General features: G+C 39.2%; 1 protein-coding gene and 1 long non-coding RNA gene across 9 annotated transcripts in view; both read right to left on the bottom strand.

The window, feature by feature from the left end:
• Window positions 1-22,728, bottom strand: part of TENM2 (teneurin transmembrane protein 2) — a 900,957-nt gene that overhangs the window by 129,607 nt on the left and 748,622 nt on the right. The gene's annotated exons all lie outside the window — the stretch shown is intronic.
• On the bottom strand, window positions 4,879-13,416 carry LOC108502572. The gene is made up of 3 exons (XR_001876519.1): window positions 13,344-13,416; window positions 7,116-7,173; window positions 4,879-4,959 (listed from the first exon to the last, which is right to left on the bottom strand). It is a non-coding gene; the product is annotated as an uncharacterized LOC108502572 (long non-coding RNA).

Below are 22,728 nucleotides of genomic sequence, written 5' to 3'. Positions count from 1 at the left end.
GTGAGAAAATTCGGTGTTCCCTAAGCAACTCAAAAAGATGGAAAGATTGTAAAAGTAAACAAGATCCAGAATATTTACATATTTTAATTTTCCAAGTTGTCATGCTTAGTAAACCCTAAATTATTGTCATTCAAAATGAACTCATCAAACTGTGATTTCACTTTGTCAGGATATAGTGATATCATGTTTGTCTGTAGTAGGCCAACCTCTTTTCATAGGAAAATCACTCTGTTATATAATGAAAAACATGAGTAAATAAACCCTAAAAGCACATTTCTGCACATATACCATTTTATTATAGCAGCAGAAATGCTCAAAGTTTCCTTTCCATCCACTCATGAGGTGAACAATGATGTAACTCTGGCTATTCCAGTACACTTAGTCTTGAGCAACATCAATGTAATTTCCAGGTCAGGCCTAATGAATCACAGACATGACAAAACAAAAGGTACCTAATAAATCTTAGCAGAATTTAATTTCATAGCATATATATTCAAAGACCTATCTGCACACCTGTTTTTTATTTCACATGGTCTGAACATTGTTTTAATGCACCACAGTATTTGAATGAAGCAAAAGAGGTTTAGTGCTTTATACCTGTGGGTGCATATACATGAGTAGCCCAGATAACTTGAAAAGAATAAATGTATCCCCCCAAAAAATTAAAAAATAATTAAACTTTATTGCACTCTTACTTTGTATTAAATGTTACTCAGCTGAGACTCAGGGTTCTTTCCTAGTTATTGCTTCTTGATCATGCAGTAGAACTCCAGGAATACCAGAAATTGATCTTACTGATCCCAATTATTATTCATAAAATAACAGTTACTTAAAAGACTAGAAACATAATAATTTAAAGTTCTTCTGCTATTCCTCTGGAGAAATAGGTTCAAGTTCAACCCAAGCCACAAGCGAAACGAGTGTGTTGGGCCTATTCCCCAGGGCTTACTTGCCCCCATTACAGAATGAATGCACAATCCATCACAGCTGACAACCTCTCCTCAAGAGATGCCCGAGACAGGAATAGCAGGGGGCTCAAAGTCAGAAAACAGCAGCTGAGGAACTGCATGGGAAAAACTTGCATGGTGCCTGAAAACACTCCACTTGATCCTAACTAGTGCTTTTGGGTCTCTGCTGAGGAGCACAGATCCTTGGGCGGCTGTAACAAGGGAAGTCAGAAGCCTCTCACACCTGAATAGGTTACAAGGCAGTTCACCAAGACACACATACAGTCAAAATTTACTGAACTAAATCTCAGCTGAGATTTTTGCCATATTTTGCTAACGTGTCTTACAATTAACAGAAGCTGAACACAGAGGACAGCGAGGCTTTGTTGGATGGGCAGGTCTGCAAGTGTTACTTAAGTGCAAGGTATCTCACCATTGGGGACAATCAGCAAAAGGCCTCTCCCACAGAATTTGGTCTTGGCAACAACTGTGCCTGACAAAGATTTCAGTAAATCGTGGATGATTTACAGAGGCTGACACCATCCTCTGCTTCATAATTCTGCAGGCCAGCCTTCAGCCACATCTGCAGCTGGAGCCACACAAGCACTGTCAGGATGCAGCTGGAATGGGGTATGACACTCTGACAACAACTGAGGCAGGTGTCTCAAAGAAAGCCACTGCATCCAAACACTTGAACTCACAGTTATACTGAAGCCCTTTCATTTTATGTTACTGGCAGAAAGGGACAGTGTCTCCAGGATCCATAACCTTCAATCCTCCAGTTTAACATATAATAAAGTGCTTGAAAAATCATTACCAAAGAATATGAGTCTTGTTACTTAAAAGAAGCAGTCTTAAAATAAACAATGTGAACAAGTAGCACCTTTCCTTGCTAGCAAAATAATGACATCTCTCCTCAAATTCAGGACTAACTGCCAGAACTTTCTGTTTTTCCTTGAACACCTAGTGTGACTGTGACAAGGATGTCAGAGTCCTCCTGAGGGTATCCAAGAGAAAAATTCATCACATTCCCACGCCTTTTTCTAAAACAAAAGCCACATGGCTTGCTGGGTGGACGTCTGCCACTTTTGATATATTATCTACAGGAATGTCTCAAGTGCTGTTTGAAAAATCCAAACCTATCATATATGATACAATAGAAATTCCAAATGGAAAACAGGCTGTGCAGGGAGGGGGCACAGTCTGCATTATTCAAGAAGAGTCCTGACCGAGAACTGCACAAGGACATAACACGACCGAGCTACTGGGCCAGAAAATGGCAGATGAATTTTAAACCCAGTTAAAATAAAATAGCACACACTGGAGAGGAGTAATCCTAACTCCACATATAAAATAATGACCTCTGAGCTGACTGTTATCAAACAGAAGAGAAGTCCTGGGCTAGATGATAAAGCTCCCTGAAAATTTCAAGTCAAGTCATGAATCATGGAAATCATGGGAAGGGTGAACAAAGCAAGGAATATTGTCGTGCCACCACTCCTCATTTCAGAAAAGACCTAGAAGGACCAGAGGTTGGAAGATCAGTAGGGAAAAGTACATACATGCTTTGCCTGTTCTTACGGGATAACCACTTTTGGATGTTGGAGCCAAATTAAATTAAACTTGACATATCCAGCCCAACACAGCTGTTCCTACACATATACAACACCCCTTGGTGTATCCACTAGTCCCAGTGCTTCTTGAAGTGTTTGATACAAGCCCATCCCCTACATTGTACCACAGCACATCCCTACCTATCCACCAGCCCAGATAAACTAGGGAATGTTTACTATGACACATCACAGGCAAACCCTTGAATTTTTATGCCATAAAGCATCTCCTAAAAGCTGCATGTTTTTTAGGCTGAGAATGTAGTACATAAATGGCAACTGCTGTCATGCCACAATGTTTGTGCAGGTTTCTCAACCCAGTGTAGCTGTTAATCAGCACAATAGTAAATACTCTCTTTAAATAATAGCACAGCAGAGTCAGTTATAATTATGAGGGATGCATTTGCAAAATACCTTGTTGGAGATCTGAAGGACACAGCAGATATAGATTTAACTTTTACAGAGTTGATACTAGAGATTAAAGATCAGCCAGAAAAAAAAAATAATTCTCTGGACTAGCAATACTTAGGATATTTATGAACTCCTGTTTTAATATTAATGACTAAGAATCCTACAGACCTCATATAAAATATTTGGATGTATTCCTGATTATATTGCTTCCTCTACTTGTGAGCATTCTACTGTTAGCAGGCAAGGTTAAAGCAGCATTTCAAAAATAGATCACTTGATCTAAATTTAATACTTCTGTTGTGAAATGTATGCAAAAAGTCCTGCTCATTGACTGTGATCATTGAAGCTCAACAACAAATAGATGGCTTACTTTCAAGGTCATTCATTCTCAGCAATTCATCTTAATCATCACTATGCTATTTGCTGTGCACTACGTTTTCTCAATAAATTTAAATTAAAAGTTCATTTGGGAACTCCATTTAAAGCATTATCAAAATACACAACTTCAGGAATTAACAGATCACACTATTTTCAATAAAACAATAGGCCTGCCTGTATTACAGCTAGAGAGCACAAAAAAGAAGCAATTGCTATCTGATTTATCCTAGCCATAACACTGAACAAGACCTCTCACTTCTGAGAGTCACTTTTTTTTAGTTTACAATGCTGAAAATGGAGAATTCCATTAACCATAATGGCACTGTTGTGCATTTTTATATCTTAAAGCATGTTTTTCTCCACTTTTCCATCAAGTGAATTAACCTTATATTGTTACCCACATACAAGCTTCTGCATGTTACCCAGCCACAAGTTTATGTTCTTGTTAATTCTGCCTGAGCTCTGCAAGAGTTTCATACTTAAAATAACAACAACAAGGTTTTGTAACTTTCCAAAGAGAATGACAGTGTATTTCCTGGTACAAGAGGAAAGCCATGAGGACTGATTATCCAGTAAGGTTATAAAACAATGAACATAAGAAATCTCAGGCTGCCATTCCTGCTGGCCTCCTCACTGCTGCAGAGAATCCAGCTCTGGTCTTCTCTCACCCAGAGAGTTCCTGTAACCACAGACACAGTAAACTGGATTTTCAGCACCTCGCTTTCAGGGATGTTAGTTGAGGGAATCAGAGGCAGACCCTCAGCTTTGGAGAGTGTTTGCTGGGGAAGGGGGCTGAGCACAGTGCCCCTCTCCAAGGTACAAATGTCAGTCCTGCTCCTTCCACTCACCAAGGAAACACAGGACACATCGTGCCTTTTGGGAAACACAATGGAAAGGAAAGTTGACTTCACACAATCTTCAACATAAGAAAGAAATCCTTAGGCATAATTTCACCCTCAGCATGTAAACTCTTTCAGACAATAAACTGTTTAGAACAAGGCTTCTGCTTTAAAGCATCCAGCCCAGGAAGTGTTTTATAGAAATACCATAAAGGATCTACGAACGAGGGCATTGTTGTCAGCAGCAAAACTTCTGCTAGGAATTAATTGCTTTCTTTTGAATAAATGTTATTAAAGAGGAAAAAGGAGATGGAAGGAGGACTATAAAAGGCTTCATTGTCATTGTGTTCACACACAGAAGAAATAGGGGGACCCAAAAAAGGTAAATTTTTTTAAATTGATCACCCCCCTTCCTCCAATCTGACTGATTTCTTTTCCCTGTGCACGTCAACAAACTGAATGGAATGGATTTTCAGAGCACAGCATGAAAGATATACCCACAAATCCCATTAGTAGTAATGTGATTTGTGTGCTTATCTGCCATGCAATGCTTTGAAAGTTCATTCCTCTATTTCCATCTTCAGTTTTTCTACTTCCAAAAATACTTGAAAAGCTTACACACACTTGCAGCTGCTTTGGGGGTGGGAGGAACTGGAGGATGTGAAGACCTAACTCCCAATTCCCAGGAAAACAACAGGCAGCAGAGCTCCAGCCTGCAGGAACATGGGTTGTACCTTGGGTGGGTGTTGGTTCCTCAGTCACTGCTCTGATGGGCTAGAAAAAAAAATCCCTGGATTAGACTTCAACTTTTCCCCGTTTCAGTCCTCTTTACTGAAATGTTTTGATTTTGTGCCACTTTGAGCAATCTTTTTGTCACAAGAAGGGTAACAGGATTGCATGCTGCCTTCAGAATCTGGAATCTCACGACAAAGACCTTAAAAGAGAGGCAGAATACAGTGCACTATTCATTTATTCTCATGACAGGCCTTAGATTGTACAGAACGTAGAGAGCTGGCACACGATTAATCAGCTCCTGAGACTGTGCAACGTGAACTCACTTCTTATGGCAATTTCAAGAGTCAAGGCTCCAATCTTTTTGGTCTTGCATCTGAACTAGATGGCTGGAACTAATAAGAAAAGTGTATATATTTTTATTTACCCAATACAGCATCTTTCAGCCTGGAAGGTCCCTAATCATGTTATACAATATCCACTTTACCAGCCTTGCCAAAATACTGCCACTTTCCAAACGAGCTTAGAAGAGCAGAAAGGGATGCTCTTAACTCAAAAACAATGGAAAACCTTTTTTTTTATTTTTTTTTTTTCTGAGCAATTGTGAGCATTCAATGTTAGTACAAAGCAAATTGAATCCAATTTTAATTTCACACCTAAAAAGACACCATTATCATGAACAAAGTAGCCAGCTCATCTTTGTTCTGTTTCCAAGGGGAGGATGAACCTAGATGAGACTCGAAACTGATGTTTCAAGGAATATAGACACAGATGTGCTCTTGCAAATCACTGAGGCCTGAACTTACAAGGATTAGAATAACTGCTTTACTTTTAATACTGATCATAAACCTCAGGGATATCATGTCAAACATTTATTCGACTACGTTCATCTTCTGAAACTGCAACTGCCCTAATCTCTACAAACATGTTGAACAAGATTTTCATAATCTCACTGTTCCAAAGCATTCAAGACCTTGACTCAGCCTCTGATTGTTAGCCACACTGATAAGAAAATAGTTTTTACCTTTATTACTCCCTTGCATACACTAAATGAAGTGAAACTGCACGATTATGAATGGCCACATTTCTGTCCACAGTAAAAAAAGGTGTAATTTCTAATCACAGGGTATATTCTTCCTCTAATAGAAATGATACGGAATTAATTTAATCACCTGATAAAAATCACAATTTAAAACACTGCATGAATGATAAAGTTTAAGGTTTTACTCTCTACACAAAGTAATTATTGGAGTTAAAAGTTCATTACAAAGAGGAAATAAATCCAAAGATGAAAAGTAAAGATGATTTCTTCTCCCAAAGCTTCTAATTCATTTTCAACACTATAAACTGTTTATACTTCTTTCACAATATGTTTCAAAAGGTATATATAAACCTAACCTAAATCATATCTTGATACTGACATAAAGGTACAGATTGTATTTAGCTTCTAAGCAGATTTAGACTTTCTATAAGCCTTGAAAAGCTGCCATTATTAATGTATTGTGATTTAGATTTCCTACTGAGCCAGAATAGACACATATGAAAATCAAATATACAGATTTTATTTGATAAATATCTTATATAGCCAGTCAGTTACAGCCATGTAACTCATATTCTTTTGTGGGGATTGCTTTTTTTTAATGGTAGTTTTAAAAAAAATAAACAGTTATCAAAGTGGACTTCAGCTACATTTTTGAGAATTTTTTTTCCATTGTCCTTTCATGATTTCTGTTAATCATGTCCCATAATGAGTTTACTAGAACTATTTCCAATCTTATGCCTGTCTTATTCTTGGCAGATTTCCAGGTCTGAAGTTTGCTTATATTTCCTTCACAGGAAAAACAATACTTATAGCAAAAACTTTATAGCTTTCAGAGACTGAAATCTTGCCCTCCTGCACCTGTGTCTTCTCATCTTCCCATCCAGAATTCTAGAGCAGGTAAGGATTTCCTTATGATCACACCAGTATGGGAGTACAGGAGAAACCAGTGAAGGGTTTCATGGCACCAGGATTTTAATTTCAGATCACTGCTTTATTTCGAAGTGGCAGAGTTGCAAGTTTTCAGACTGCAGCAATTTTACATTTTACAAGGGATTTCTGTGTGTGTTCATGTATGATTATCAGTTGCATCACCAAAACATCCTGTTATACTATTTCATCAGCCAATATAGGAAGGAATAAAAGCTTACATACGCACCTGAAGTCCCAAGAAACATCATGACAGCCCACCAGTTTATGTAAGTCCACTTCAACCACTGTGCACCATGAATAATGGAAGACATTTTTATTTAATTGGGATACCTACATCACAATTAATCTAAGGAACATCATCATAAGATACACCTAATGAAATATTAATATTTGTATTAATTTTCTTTATGTATTATATCTCAAATTGCTTTTAATAACATGGGGTTTTAAGACTAACTCAATTTGATCTTCTTGACATAGCAAAAAAAAAAAAAATCTCTGCAGAGATTGCAGAAATCACTGTTACAGATGGAGCTGCTGCCCACAACAGAAAAATGACTCCAGACTAATGTACAGAGCATCTGATACCTGATCACTCTAATGAAGCTTTCCTTGCATACAAAATGATGCAGCAGCCAACTCCACTGCCTGAGGTCAGCAATGCAGAATGCTCATCATCAGTCAGCTTACAGCTTTAAAATCAAGGCCCATTGTCATCAAGGTCAAAATTGTCACTTTACTTCAGTGGAGAGAGCTTCATTTCAGAACAACTCTATTTATTTTAAGTATTTGAGACTGTGAATATCATAACAAAGGCTAAAAAAAATACTGTTTTTTACAAGCAACAGTAATGCAACCCAGAAAAAACTCCACCCTGCAAAGTCAACAGTTTAACCTGAAGGGTGAATTGGACACGAGCTATAATGCATTAGCATAGACATCACTGTATACAACTAATTAATGAATCACAGAATAAAATATGAGCTAGATTACATACCCTCAAAAACCTTTGCCTTCAATTACATACACTTTGTAAGGCATAACTGAGTTGTGTTAAATGATTAATACAATAAATTTTAATGTATGTAACAACTTTATTTAGTAATACCAATACAACAATTGCAAATTATCCTTCAAAGAGAAGACAACTCACACTACAAGGGGCAAAATAAAATATATGGTAGCTAGAAATACACATTAGTACTTCACAGCTAAAGCTCAAGTTCTACTTCTTCATGTCTGCTACATCCAGCTGGCTGACAACCAAACCAGGATTATATATCTTTTTCCTCTGATGGATGAAACAGTAAATACTATATTTTAAAGAAACCCCAAACCCTAAACTATATTGAAAATCTATCTAGCATTTCAGTCTCACTTTTCACTATGAAATTTATTTTCCTCTTTTTTTTCCCCCTCCTTTCAAGAATTTGCTTCATCTTGGTAGCAGGTATCAAAGCAGCTCCTCAATAATGTAAAAGAAAAATGACTAGTAACTCCTCAGTGTCACTGCATCTGACAAGTTTCTGCAATGTATTTACCTTCTTCTTTCACAACATTACGAACATTAAGAACTCAGAAAGTGCCACAGCTGAGATTTTTCCCCCCATCCATCTTGATTTGAAAAAGATGCATTTGATTTTATGGTCTAATAGAGAAAATCTGCTTCTGTCTACTGGAAGTGGCTGTCCTTACTAATTAGTGAGAAATAAGCCACACACAACCTCTTTTTTGCTAGTATATGAACTGAAATGAAAATGAAGGCACTACCAAACCTAGTCATACATCTTTACAGATCTCACCTTCTAGGACAGGTTTTAAAAAAACCTCAAAACCCCCAAACCAACCCTGAGATAACACCTACAGGGTTATTTCACCAATTTTTCCATTGAAATGTAATATTGACAATTTAATGACTGCATTCTTTCAAAAATAACAATGGTATTATATGACTGTCATGCAAATGTAACTCAGGATTGCTATCAGTTCATAAAACTGTTTCAGAAACCTGTTCACATCCCATGGCTTTGCAGAGTTCACATGAACTGCAGCTCTCACTTCATTCTTGAAAACTATTTTAACTTTTGCCTTCAGGTCCCTAGAGGTAAACTGTCAGCTGAGATGCAGGATTAACAAATTTCCATCCCTATACTGTGTGATAGAATTTTATACAAAAGCGGTTCTTTTTTCATAGAGGACCACAGGCCTTCGGGATGAACAGTCTCTGGAGCACTGCATTGTTACCACTCTGACTGCAGAAAGCCCCATGAAAAACCTGTTTTCACACTGTGCTTTCTGAAACACAATATTGGCCAATGCAGCAAGTAATGAAGCTGAAATGCTCAGACACTGCTCGGAACAATGTCACCGACTGCAGTGCCAGGGAGGTCTGAGCAGGGAGCTCATTCCATTCTGCTGGATGTTTCTGAGCCAGACCTGTGAAGTTCTTTGAACCTCTACTGAACCAATTTTGTATTTGAAATATTTTCAGAACTTATCTTCTCCATTTTAGCAAGCTAGACACAACACACTCCCCTGCTCCTGGCGGGGAACAATGGGAGGGACGGAGCCGTGCAGTGGCTAAGCACTCTCATTGAAAAAACCAGGGGATGCTGCAATAATTGTCCTGAGAGGCTAGAAAGGAAACAAGACTCTATGCTGACAGCTTAGCTCAGCGTGAACTCTCATTTTTCACATGGAGCTAATTAAAAACTGAAATTAGTTAAATATGGAAATGACACTTGCAAGCACTTTAGCTGAATCCTGGCAAAATCCCTCCAGAGTGCTGTGACACTACCTGCTGCTTCAAAACTCCCCAACTGAATTTCACAGTTAAAAGGCTGAGCAAAGGGAAAGTTATTACAGAGATTTCCAATTCAAAACGTGCCTGTAAAATCCTAAATTAAATTTCATGGTAGCCCTTTCAGTAACGAGGGACACACTGTGCAGTCCAACGATACGGTGCTCGAATAACAGCCCCGCATGTGTTCTCTGATTATCTCACCTTTAGGCACTGTGCTGGTTGGGCCAGAACTGTGCTGCTCACACGGATACCAGCACTACAATGCTACAAAGATAAGCCATGTACTGCTACTGAAGGAGTTATTTGGAAAGTGTGGATGCACAGTGCATAAAAGGAATTAACTCCACTGTTTAACAGCAGAAATCCGAGAAAATCAGAACCCAACAACCAAAATATTTTATGCCTGTGATTTTAATTTGTATTTGTAAGTGCTGAATACATATGCAGAGAAGAGCCTATACTGCAATAAATTACATGGCCTGTATATCTATCTCGGTGCTTTACAGGCAAGGTAATAATAAAAAGCACTTCTGCATATTTAAATGGACATAAAGAACCAAGGGATTGGATATGCATAAAAGGTATGATGACTGACATTAGCTTTTTGACTAAAGCACCATGTGAATTCCATTTTGGTGCACGTGACTTGCCTGGTATGCATAAAAGCAAGGGTATTTGCCCAAGGGCAAATATGATTTCTGAATGCAATTTAACGAAACCCGCCCACAGCACGGTTCAGTTTGGAGCCACACCAAGGCATTCAGGATGGCCAATCGCTTTCTAAACAACTGGAGCTTTTTGGGTTTATTGTTTTCCCTACATTCCATCCCTTTACCCTCGAGGCAATCCCCTCCCACTGGCCTGCTGCCACTATTGCACCAACAAATTTCTGTCTAGGAAAGCCAGCAAAAGATGGCACATAGCATGAGAGCCACTGTTACTCACTCCCAAGTCTGCTGGCAGGGGGTATTGCTGCACCTAGCCTGCCAAAACCTCTTCCCTGGCAGCTATCTGTATAATCTGTACATCACACCCAGGCTTTGCTAGTCCAGGGCCTTGAAACATCTCAGCTCACCCAGCTGGAGGGGATATACTGCAGCTGCACCATCAGACCCTCTTATTTTATTGAATTTTGAATATGCAGTTTCAAAGCAATTCAAATGAATTTGCCCAAGGCCTCAGATCAGTAAAACTACTGATACCACCTGCAGCAGGCTTCCTACATTTGAAGCATTTAAAAACAGGTGACAGGATAGGAGCTTTCAGTGTAAGGACTGACTCTCATGAAAAGCCTGCTAAACAAACTTGGTTATGCCCCATTTTGGCAAGGAAAAACTGTGTGGCTTTCGGCCCAATTCTCACAATAGCACTGGGAATAATGGGAAGCTCCATTTTAATTATTTTTTAAATCATGTATATTTTTTTTTCAGGTTAAAATGAAGACATTTATTTGATCTGTGTTTCATCTGTTTTCAAGCATCTCTATGAGTGGAGATAAAGAGCAGACTTTGATGAACATATACTCTTAACAAGAGGGTGTATTAAGAAACTCAGAAACAAACATCTAGCAGGCTGAGGTCTCTTAATGCCATCCAATTCTTCTTCCAGCAAGCAAAGGTAAAGGATTATATTCCCTATCTAGCTGCTGTCCAAACCCATGGTCCATTTAGAATCTGCCTGATTGACAGGTACAAGCTTAAAAACTACTGGGACTAACCTATCTGGCTATGAAACTAGGAGCCAGAGCTCCCCACTTCTCATGGAACAGGGAGTCAGAGCTGCATTCCAGTTTCTGTTGTTTCATTGCCCTGTGTCTGTAGAGACAACCCCGTCTGGAGCAATGATACAGCACATAACCACTACCTACTGCTCCTGTCTGTGGGTTTTAACAGCACCCATATTATTTGTACAAGTAACTACACTACTTGGGGAGCAGTATTCTGAAAGAGAGAAATTATTTTTATCATTTTCTCTTTATTCTGTCTTCCTACCTGAGTATACTCACAGGAAGATACAGCTTGGTGAGGGAGCTAGAGACGGAAAAGGGGAACCTGGGGAAGGGTACTGAGAGATACAGCCAGGCAGCTTACTCTGAATAGCAATCATAAGGCAATGATTTATGCCTTTTAGAAGATCCCTAAAGAATAAAATATAAAGAACTTGCTAGAAAGAACAACATATATTTCATAAACTCGTGATTGTACTTCAAATGTGCAGTGAACTCTCCCAGTCAGCACATGACACACATCTGAGTAAGCACCACTGGGATAAGACCCAAGGCTTACAAGGGGACATCCACACAGGCTGCTGCTTTTTTTTTTCACTAATGCTTCTGGGAAAGTATTTATTTAAGAAGTAAATGGATATTGGCTTAAAGGTGAGAAATTAAGACTGAGGATTTTCATCTTCAGGCACTTAAAGGTATGTAATCATTCTCTCGTCCTTTTCTCTCCTTTTGCACTCAGAAACACCCAATAAAGTTTAAAAACTTGAGTCAAGGAGAAAACCTAAGCCTGCAGTCTCCCTTCAGGGAGGAAGAAGAGAGGAGGGAGCAAAGGGGACTGACAGGCAGAAATACATTATTTATTCTTTCCATAACCAAGACAGCACAGGGGTGTGAGCCAGGGAATTACATGCACCAAGCACAGACTACAGCCATCTTTACCCTTGTAGGAACTATTTCAGAGCTCAGAAGATGCAGCATGCACAACCCAGCAATGTCATCCTCATCACATAAACCAGGCTCCATATGCAGAAAGCAACAGAGTGAAAACTATTCCCAAAGCTGGGGCCAATAAAGGGCTACTGGTTCCAGGAGACTGGTGAGCCAGGTACCTCCAGAGGGTTTACAAGCTGGTTCTTCGAGCCATAGGCAAGAACAAGACTCCTAAGATCATTCAGCCTCACTCTGAACTGCTGTCTCATACTGATTTTCTCTGTAAACAGAGTCTAAAATCATCCCATAAGAAGCAGAAAGAGTCACCTGCTGACTTTGTTAAATAGAGGGTCCTCACTAGGAGCTTCATAAGTTTTGCCCCATAAAATGATTCTGGCATTCTAGACAGTCTAAGTCATTAAATGAATTCTTTGAATTGCAAAACTTTAGTCAAGGTCATTTGCAAATGCAAACCTTGAGTTCAATTATGTTTTAGCAGTAGATGACACAATTACAAGAAAAAAAACCACCCTGTTTTTATAACTCAACAGCTTTTCCCCTTGGTTATCAATTTTTAAATACAGGGCAAGGATAAAAAGTGTGCTTTTGAAAAAATTCTGAACACATAAATGTTTCACATCAGTTCTACTGCACAGAACAAGAAAATGTTTCTTTTAATAGTGTGATTTGATGCAATTTGCCTTATGATTTTTCTTAAGGTACAGCAAATGCTGTTCAGAAAATGGCACATATTTCATTTCAAGAAACAGAGCCAAATCCATCCCTGAATCTTTTTCATGCCCCATTGGTCTAAGCCAATTATTTTCAATGTAGCTATATCAGTGTGGAAGAGGAATAATGCAATCATGAATCAAGTCCATACTATTTTTCATGACAATTCCACTTCAGCAAAGCCTCAGATATAACCTAGTGAACCACAGATCACAGTAATATTTTATAAAATTTATTCAACAAGATGTATTAAATATGCTTACCTTTCTGCCTGTATCTGAGCAACTTAGCAAACCTTACAATATCAGAATGCTGGAAACAAGCCTCCAGTCTTACCTACAAATGCAGATTTTACTTTTAAGAATAGGTGTGCCAGCATTGATGGCCGTAACTGTAAGAATAAATTTTCCTGAATGGTGCCATAATGCACATTTTCCTGTATCTGCACCCAGTCCTTAAGGAATCTCTTAATTAATGGTATCATTTTCTAGGCTATTTGCTAGATCTGTCATGTAAATTCAATGGCAGGGATATTAAGGTTTCATTAGAGGAGATATCAAAATAAAAGTATTCCTCAATAGCCTAAGTGTTCCATGGCCACTTGTCATGTGTTTTATGGTTTTCACTGATTTCAGTAACAGCCCCCAAAAGGGTTTAGTGGTGATGTGGCAGTGCTGGATAGTGGTTGGACTCAAGGACTTTTAGAGGTCTTTATAGCCTTGATGATTCTATGATGGTGTGAGTCAAGAACAGTGCAGACTAATTGGAGTTCAACACCTACATTGCAGGACAGGGAAAGGAAACAATTCCTCATGGAAAAATGCAGTGGGATTGCATGAAAACCACAGGAGCTGCTCTGCAGCAGCCTTAGCTCCATCTTTAGATAGATGACAATAAATCCTTACTATTCCCACTGAAAACTGGTCTACACTAAAGCAACCTGCAGGTTTCCCATGTAAGAGCCAAGCAGCAGCTTAGCTCTGCCCACGAAGGCACAGCCACTGCCAGCTGAGTGACAGGGTGCAGAGCCACCGGGGCGGTGTCCAAGCGATAATGAAACCTAAGTAAGAAATCTGGAGTTAAACCCTGCAGTTTGTAACTCAAGATTGCTCCCTCAGTACCTTTCCATCAGCTTCTGCATGATTTAGAGTTTAAATCCAAGCTTTTAACCCTGAGCTCAGTACTGTGAGAGCAGTTCAGGAGAGCTGGATCTTCCCTTCTCACCCTGGCTCCTGCCACCCCAGAAACACCATAACCAAACCCCATAAAATAAACCTGGGAAGGAGTGCAAGCATTCAGTCAGCATAAATATCAGTGCAGCAGGCACATAGAACACAATTTCAGCAACATCACCTGTTAAATATCCTCCTGTTTGGTTCATCACAAATGCTGATAAATGCTGCAACTAAAAATCTAAACAGTTCTCAGCGACCCCAGCAGCACTGCCCGGGTGTACCCAAGGCACTGCAGACTGAGGGGGCAGAAAGTTATACAATAAAGCATGGAACTGCTGTTTTTCTAAAAGATTAATATGAAGAAGTTTTCTTGACACGAGCACTGCAAAGGACAGTAGCTGTGATGGGGATGCAAACCCACTGTGCCGTGGAGGGAGAGGAGGGCACATGGTCCCGCCCCCACAACCTGGGACTGAGCCCAACACTCAAAGAGGCTCTGCTCTGTCCCCCTGCTTTGACAGCTCCCAGCTGCTAACCATGGCATGCTGCTTAGCTTGGTTTGCCTTAAATTCTCCTTGTGGATGGCTGTACTCTGCTTTTGTGTAGGCTGATGATTTAGTGGTTGCCCGCTGGTATCAGAGAGAGAAGCATTTTTCCCTTCAGTGCCTGCTTTGTAAATCAATCATTAAATTATGTGCTACTTCATTCACATTTTTTGGGCCTCTATCTGCCATCAGACACCTGCTGGGGTGACAACTGACAAAATATATGGAACCTGGGGGAGAGGATGAGGAAAGGAAGGAAGGAGGAGGACTCTGACTATCTTTGCACATGTGACCTGTTGGTAGAAAGGTTCAGGCAGTGGCACACGGACGCTGTAGATTGAAGCTATTGAATTTTTTAGTAGCACAATACACTGCATAACTTTGCTGTTCCACCAGAACACAAGCACTTAAAGAGCAATCTTCAAAGCACTAAAATAAGACGTACCCAGCTGTGTTTCCATTCACATACATCAACAAGAAAACATGTCATTTTTTATACTAATTCCACAGAGACATCAAAGAATAAGAAGCTATCAAAAAAAATGGAATAAAGTCCTACAAACACTAACTATAAAGAAAAATAAATCTAGTTTTATTAATCTGTATCATGGAAACGTAAGTGATTTAAAGCATTTTTGCAACATCTCTCCAGTTTAATCTGTGTCAGGTTATTTGGAGGAAATCACAATCTTATTGTCAAGATCAAAATATTCACTGTCTTCTCCACAAAACAACTAGTAAGTTTTTAAAAGCAATTTGGGAATGTTGACAGAGTAGTTGACATTACACACAAACAGGTACTGCTAACACATCTCCTTATATTTTATCTTTCTTCTGCAAGGCCTCATAATTTTTTTTCCAATAGTAACATACAAATTGCTTTCCTTGGAATCAGACTCAAGATTCCTGCAGATTCTTAAATGAGAAAACCTGGTATCACCACTAACAGCAACACAAACAAAACACAACCACTCCCACTCCTGACAGCATTGAAACAAGGAGAGTGTAGTATCAGCATTAGAAGATGGATGAGTGAACCAGAGGTGGGGAAAAAAAGATTACTGTGCAAGCAGAGTTATTTGAAAGTTTTACTAAGGGATTGGGATCTGTTCCCTCCAAAGGAAAATCAGAGAGCAGAAATCACTGTTCCCTGTCTTTGTTCTGTAAAGTTCTTTTCATGGAGTTGTATGGGAAATAGAACAAAATTAGTCTTCTTCCCTTCAGAACAAAGCATTAAAGCAAAATATTTTTTTATTGTTACAGCTTCTTACACATTACATTGCACTTTAAGCCTTTATTTTTTAAGGTGAACATCCTGCTAATGAAAGACACTGGGCTGATGGCCCCAGAACCTGGTATTTGCCATTTATTCTCAGAACAGGAGTAGCACTGAAAGGTTCCTCAAGCGCTCCAGCTTCACTCCTACTCTGAAGAAATTGCTCCTTTATCACTGTCCATACCTCAGCTAAAACAACAGTAAAAGTGACTTAACACTGGGCGTGGGCCAAGGGTGTCACACTCGATATCCTGGCAGCAACTAGTGAATATACTTAAAGTCATGGGCTTTGTTCCCTTCCACAATCTGTTGATTTCTATTTCTCCTCTGCTCAGCTTGCAGAAGGAAAACAATGCAGAAATAGCTGCACTTCCCCCAAAAAGCAGTGGCTCCCAGAAAACAGCCTCAAAAGCAACACTCTTCCCCCCACGGACACTAACTTGGGATCCTGAAATAAAACTGGATAGATAAGGTTGTGCTTGGAGAGCAGGTCCTGCATCCTGAAAGACCAGAGGAAGATTTTAATTGATATGGTAACACCCAAGGCTACAGCCCTCTCCTTGCACAGAGTTACCTGGGAAATTCAAATGAGCAGGGGAACAAGTGGTTAGGTAGAGCAGGACAGTGAGAAAAGCACTCTGACACACAGACCCCCAAAGCTCCGCTGACCCTCATTTTAAGTTTTAACACAATATCAGAACTCAAATAGTATACTGATATTCTTCGTTAGAATAACTACAAAATGTTAGCTATTCACAAGTAAAGCTGTTGAGATGTGAGCCAGAACAAATTATTTTGCATACTGCAGGGAAAACAATGCTAAAAAATTGCTCCAAATCTGATGTGAAGATGTAGGATTCTTTCCAAAGCCAGTGTAGTCCAGCTGGTGTTATTATTCTAGCACTTGGTGAAGAAGTCATTTCATTATGAACGCACACAAACACTCACACACACAGATCTTTCCTCCTGACTACCTGGAAACAGGCAGGAATTGCATATCATGCTTTGCTGTCTCAACAGGCATGAATTGTCTATCACACTTTACCACCCTGTGCTGTGATTTTTTTCTGAAGCCCAGTGCTCTTCCTTACTTCTAGTTATGATGCTACTTTTAAATACCAGAAGATAGAGCCTGATACTACTCAAAAGACACTCAAAACCAGCAGACATAAGATCCATTTTTTACAGTAATGAAAAATATATACATTACTGAAACTCAATTTAGCCATCTGGAATGTAGGAATAATAACATTTACTTTCCCCACAGTAAAGTGCTTATAAGCTAAATTAGCATCAACTGTCATTCATCTCAGTTCTGCAAAACAGTGAATCATAGCCTTAACTTCAAGAATTATTTTTTAAAAATGAGTAATTTCAATGAGCAGAAAATAAAACTTTTGTCTTTCTTTTCAATTCCTCCAACGATCATTATTTACCAGATGCTAATTTAGCCTATTTACAGAAAAAATCAAGTTATTTTTTGGCTCCTCTGTGCTAGAATTAATCAGAAGCAGCATGATCCCATGTTTAATTTCCATCACAGCAGCTATCGCTTTACAAATAAATAAAACTTACAAAATTTTTTACTGCTCCTAAACCAGATGTTACTTTTTTCTTAAGGAAAATAAAATTTACAACACTGGCATCTACACAAACTTTCGTTTAATTATGAGAGCACCAGAGAATATGGGTTTTCCTTGAATAAAATCCAAGAGTATAAATAAAGCTGCATTTTCTTGAAAGACATCAGCAATAGCTGGGTTATCTAGAAGATGTCCAGACTATCAAGAATTAAAACACGCATAAGGAAATATAAGCTGGGGGGGAGAGGAAGGAAAAAAAAACCTTATGATTAAAAGAAATCTATCAACCCTGACTTTAACAAGAGAGGCAAGTGCTACGAGGTAGTACACAGAATTCCTTTTGTGGAGCTGGGACTCAGCTTATTTCAGTTTAAGTTGAAAAAGCTCGTTATCAATTTCCTAGCTAGATTTAGTGAGAGGACAGCAGAATTTCACCCCATCTGTTAGTCCTTGGCTGGGACACCAGTGCTATTTGTTTTCCTAGCGTGGCATCCCAGCCCATACAACAGATTGATGGTGCCAGAGAGACACTGTGAAGTGGCGCCTGCTCTGCTGCCAAGGGCAGGGAAGAAACGGATGGTCACATCCAGATGATCTTACATTAAGAGAGGGGGAAGTGAAAAATCTGCACTGCCTCCCTGCCTTCCCCCAGCCCTTGCTCACAGGAGACTGTATCTGACCTTCAGCCAGCGAGACAGAGCAAACTTTGCTTCAGAGCTTTAGAGCTGTCCAAGAACACTTCCAGCTCAAGTTTTGCCCCAGCCACGGGTTGGGTTTAAAACCGTGGTGTCGAGGTGAGAGTTAGAGGGATTTTCCCCAGGTTCACAGCTGGGACAACCTGCTTTGTCCTAAATGTCTTGTGCCTAAAGACTTTCCCAGTGCCCTCTTCCACAAAAATCTGCACAGCTTTCAGCAGCCCCAGCTGATCTGTACATCTGTTGGGACAGTCTAGATTTAGTGTTCAGTGATCCTTACTATATATAATATAGTATAATAAATATATAGTACCATATTGTATATATAGTGTGTATATATATAGTATATATACATACATATAGTATACAGTGTATATATACATACACAATATATACACACTGTATAATATACACATTCTCTCTGTATATATACAATATATATACACTGTATGCTCTATATAATGTATATATATATAAAATATATAGTATACTAAATATATAATTAACTATACAAATAGTTAATTTATATACAAATAATTAATTAATAGTTAATATATAATTAACTTATACAAAACACTGACCTGACCCTGCAGCAATGACAGGTCTAAGGGACATTTCTCCTTATAAAAGAATCCATTTTTATAATTCTTTACAAGTATTGGTGGCCAGTACGTACTGGATTCCTCCAAAATATAAACCACTTCAAGATACTGTAAATTACACCAAGGAAAATAAAATTATTTCCAGTTACTGCCTCATCTATTTTTGTAAACTTCTCCCCTGTTGCAGAAAAGTCTACACAAACTATGATTAATTTTCCCATTCCTGACTTTACTTACATGTGCATTTCCAACAAACTTCAGAACAGTACACATGGAATATTTTCAACAACAGGCCTAGGGTAAAATTCTGAAAAATACATAAAATAATCAAGCTAAAAAATAGGGGAAATATTTTCATAGTTTCTGTCAGTTTATAGTAATATTATTTAGTTTTAGTATAGCACAAAATATTATCTACATGTGATGTAAGTGCATCTAGTAGCACACAACAAAAAGCAGGAAAAATCAGATCAGTTTCTAGATATCACATACACATAAACACAAATAATAAGCAAACTAGAGACATGTAAAATATAATTCTGTCTACCACAAATTTGGCCTTTTCATAATCTGCAGCCCAAACTCTATTACAAGCTTGCCATTTCAATCCAGACCTTTGACTTCCACAAAAAGGCTTTAGGGAAAAACTGTTTATATTTAGAAAACACTTTAAAAGGTAAAACTATCATGGAATAATATTATCTTTATCTTAGTAGACTAGCCAGACAGTTCAAACTGAAATGGCATTTCATACTAAGCAATAATATCTCTATTTGTAAATGGCATGTGGGGCATTTAGATCACTGAAAACCAGGGATTAATGATTGCAGATTTCCAGTTCTTGGGTTGACAGAGGGGATTATCCTCATGGAAGTGACCCACACGGGTTTCAGAGGAACCTCCCAACCCACAGCTGGCACTGATAAATAGTGTGACACACTGCACAGTGCACGTGCATGTTGATAGGAATTGTATTTAACAGAGGATATCCCAGCAGAGGAAGGTAGGAAGAAGCCCCACAGTGTTACAGACACTTCAAGTGAGGAGAAAGCAACTAGGATTTGTATTTTCTTTCAGCCAAGAAAGGATATGACTGTTTAAACTTTCAGACAAAGGAAACAAAGATTCACTGTTATTTTCCATACTATTGTATGCCTTCACCTTTACCCACAAGTACCCATGTTCCTAACCACTGGAATTGTGACCAGCTGAGCAGAGACTGCTGAAAACAACTGACTTGCTTTCAAAGCCTTTCTCCTGCCCTCTGATCAGTAACTCTTTCTTATGAAGATTTTCGTGAGCACCCTTACTGAGCAAAGTAAAGGACAGAACTGCTGCCACCTTGGTATCTGAGGCCTGTTTTGCCTTGCAAGAAATAGCAAAAGTATTATGTCTCTGAAAACAAAGATTTGGGGTCACACAGTAAACTGAGCATAAAAAAATTGCAAATTTTTGCTAAAAGCATCCACACAGACACTTACTGGTGACCCGGTGCGTTCAGTATTTTACCCAAGTGTGAACCCCCTGAACACTGAACTAAGGAAACTGCTTTGTACCACTATAAAAAAAAAATATTGACAATTCCAGAGTCACAACTACACTAAAGAAAAAGCAAGGTGTGCAGTACATCAGTACATGCAGCCATTACCACCTTCTGTAAACTGCTCTGGGATTGTTGGTGTAGGCAAGTTGCAGCCCTCAGCAGAAAGTCTTAATGGAGAGCATTTAAAGCAAAATCTGCTCCAAATATGTAAGGGACATCTTACAGCTGAAGAATAGGAATGTGTTAAGAGAACTGCAGTTCCTAAGCTTTGTGCTCTGAGCTTTGGTTTGGAAATTTCTACTAGGCAAAGCTAAGATCTGTGCTCAGAATAAGGCTCTGTACTCAAAAGGTAAAAAATGGGATGGAATTTATGAAGTCAGCCCAAGGCCAAGTGCTGCCCCACCCCTGGGAAATGAGGAGCACACACTGGTCTCAGGTACCAGGCAAAGGCATCCGCTGGGCAAACTGGCAATCCAAGCTCCTGGCCCCAGAGCTGCCTAAGGTTGGCAGGGAAGGATTTGAAGCACAACTCACAACCTGCAGTTCATGCTTTTTCCGTGACTCTGGGGCCCTTGAGCACCAGAATAAGCCCAGGGACTGCATGGATTGTTTAGGAGACTGCACCACCTGGTGACCTGAACCCCTCAGCTGTGCTGTACCGAGAACTACTCACATCAAAACACCACCACTCTGATAAACTAGCTACTAAAAGGTCTCCTACTTAAGACTTGGGTTGAAATGCAGGTTGGGATGCTGATAGCTTTGAACCTGGTATCCAGGAATTGAGTGAACTCCATACTAAATATCCTCAAATCATGAAAACCGCAGGCAAACTGTTCATTTTCAAAAGCTCACACAGCCAAAGGAAAGAGAACTCCCATTGCTAAGGAACCTCTTGTGTGTCTGGTACTCCAGGACTGTCAAATCGATGTTAAGTAAATTGCACTGTGTTTAAAAGCCTTTTTCTGTTCTAGCTGTTTACAGTTTTCTACTGGTAAATATGGAAAAAAGATGAGTGATTTATGAATGCTCACTTTAAAAAGTCAAACAACATATTAAAACAATGCTTCATAGCACAGGGAAATGGAGTTAAGCAGACCGCTTTCACAGTGATTTCATAAAAAGGAAATGCATAGATTTTTGACAGGGAAAAAAAAATCTGAAGATGAAGAGAACTGTGTGTATTAAATGTTGTTAAACCTTTATTTGGCCTAAAGCAAAAGATAGAACTCATTCTGTCAGAGATCTGAAAGAAAAAATCTAAAGAGATGAAAATCACAGCGTTTCAACCTCAGTAATTTCGCTTTACAAACGTTCCAAGATGAGATTGAGTGAAGCCCTCTACCCACTACAGCCTGAAAACCACTGCTATTTCCAGTCTCTCTGTTAATATGAGAATGGGCAGTGCTGATCAAACGACAGAAAACCAGTTAAGGAGCAAGATGCCTCCTGCCGTTTTCCTGAAGGTCTCTAAATCCACTGTTCCCAAGAACAGTAACCCCTCAGGCCTAATGGGTGGCACTTGCCCACGGCTGCTCAGGCAATTGCCCTGACCTGGGTTCTGCAAGCAAATAAAGAGCCTCTGAATTGACTAAGGAGTGTCAGAACAACAGCAGAAAAAATTGGCTAAGGGAGCACACCAGCAGCTGCAGGAGCATCCTCAGGTGGTGCTCAAGGAGGATGTATATTTTAATTTGTAGTCCATTTGCTGCGAAAGGACAGAAGTTTAAGACATGCCATGGAGGACAATATGGCAATCCAAGCAAAGAAAGGGAAAACAACTTTTCTGTATTTCTGAGAACAAATAGCTGCCTCTACCATCACATCATTGTTTTACTATTACCAGCTAATACAACAGCAGACAGAAAGTGCAGCTGCGGTCCACAGAATATTTGGCATTTCTGGCCCAAGCATAATCCCTCATGTAATGAAAAACCTATTTCTATTTCTGCATCCTCGCTACTCTTCATACTGAAGAGCCTTGCGTCTGTCTCCCATTTATTGAAGCTTATTCTTCATCTAGACAGCCAGAGCTGGTTTGTATTAGAAATTAGGTTTTAAATCACTATTTTTCTATTATTTGTTTTAGGATTTTCAGGAAGCCTCCAGAGGTGCAGAAAAATTCTTCTTGTTGGAAAAGACCCTAATACTCTTCAAGAAACAAGCTCCAAATCCCTAAACCTTTCTTTAAGACCTTTGATGTTTTTAAGGTTTAGATTCTGGCTATAA

Source organism: Lepidothrix coronata, unplaced genomic scaffold (assembly GCF_001604755.1).
Source record: "Lepidothrix coronata isolate B3197 unplaced genomic scaffold, Lepidothrix_coronata-1.0 Scaffold121, whole genome shotgun sequence".
In the NCBI taxonomy this organism is placed as follows: Eukaryota; Metazoa; Chordata; class Aves; order Passeriformes; family Pipridae; genus Lepidothrix; species Lepidothrix coronata.
Note: the sequence above shows the minus strand (reverse complement) of the source record. Positions and strands in the feature narration are given on the sequence as shown.